The 1431-nt window shown below is 43.6% G+C and overlaps 1 non-coding gene across 1 annotated transcript; it reads right to left on the bottom strand.

Moving 5' to 3' along the window:
- Positions 1-215: 215 nt before the first annotated feature.
- LOC127089521 (small nucleolar RNA R71) lies at positions 216-322 on the bottom strand. Its single transcript, XR_007791104.1, has one exon. It is a non-coding gene; the product is annotated as a small nucleolar RNA R71 (small nucleolar RNA).
- Between the last annotated feature and the right edge of the window lie 1109 nt (positions 323-1431).

Raw genomic sequence — 1431 nt, forward strand, 5'->3', positions numbered from 1 at the left:
ACCCTAATGAACATTTGACCAAGTTTGTGCAGTACGCAGACACTATGAAGGTGAATGGTGTATCTCAAGATGCGATAAGGCTACGCCTCTTTCCTTTCTCTCTAAGAGACATAGCTTGGGCTTGGTTACAATCCTTGCCATCCAACTCAGTTACAACATGGGAAGAACTGAAGAACGTTTTCTTATCCCGATATTTTCCACCAAGCAAAACTGCTATGCCGAGAGCTCAAATCAACGGATTTCGACAAAAGGATATAGAATCTCTCTACGACGCGTGGGAGAGATACAAAGACATGATGAGGATATGTTCACATCATGGTCTCGAAGACTGGGTGATCATTCACACATTTTACAATGGGCTTTTGTATAACACAAGACTGGCCGTAGACGCTGCCGCGGGCGGAGCACTTATGGACAAGCCATACAACGAAGCCTATCAACTCATTGAAAACATGGCCCAAAACCATTGCTAATGGGGAGGTGAAAGAACTCCAGTAGAAAAGTCCCAAACAAAAAGTGGAATGTACGAAATCAGTAGCCTTGACCTCGTCCATGCAAAGGTAGATGCCCTTGTTCAAAAGTTAGACAACTTGACCATACCACCCGCAGCCGTCGTGGCTGCCGTGACTCCAAATTGTGAGTTATGTGGAACTCTTGGACACACTGCACCAGAATGTCAGATATTGGCAGGAGTCCCAACCGATCAACTGAATTATGCACAAGGAAACCCTTATTCGAATACATACAACCCAGGTTAAAAAAACCATCCCAACTTTTCGTATAAGAATAACAACGCCCTGTATGCACCTGGCCAAGCACCCGCTTTTCCGCCTGGATATCAAAAGCCAGCTAATAATGCTCCTAACATGCCTAGGAAGTCCAACCTTGAACTAATGATGGAAAGCTTCATAGCTACCCAAGCTCAAACAAACAAAGAGTTCTTGAACCAAAACATACATATTAGTGAGCAACTTAAACAATTAGCGAGCAAAGTAGATGCCTTAGCCACCCACAACAAAATGCTTAAAACACAGATTTCACAAGTGGCTCAATAACAAGCATCTACTGCCGCTCCCGCTGGCACATTTCCTGGACAGACGCAACCTAATCCAAAAGGACATGCAAATGTCGTTATATTGAGGAGTGGAAAAGAACTAGACGGACCCGTAGATCCAAGACTCCAAAATCCTGCCATGTACCAAAAACCAGACAAAACAACAACTGAGAAGGTAAGTGAACCGAAGGAGAAGGAAGATAATACCCGAGAGGCTGAAGAGAAAGAAAAACCTTATGTGCCTCCACAACCTTATAAACCACCCATTTCGTATCCTCAAAGACTCGCAAATTCTAAAACTGCAGGGCAATTTAGGAAACTTGTTGAACTTCTGAAGCAACTAAACATTACAATTCCCTTTACAGAAGCCATCACAC

The sequence above is a fragment of the Lathyrus oleraceus genome, chromosome 5 (genome assembly GCF_024323335.1).
Source record: "Lathyrus oleraceus cultivar Zhongwan6 chromosome 5, CAAS_Psat_ZW6_1.0, whole genome shotgun sequence".
NCBI classification, from domain to species: domain Eukaryota; kingdom Viridiplantae; phylum Streptophyta; class Magnoliopsida; order Fabales; family Fabaceae; genus Lathyrus; species Lathyrus oleraceus.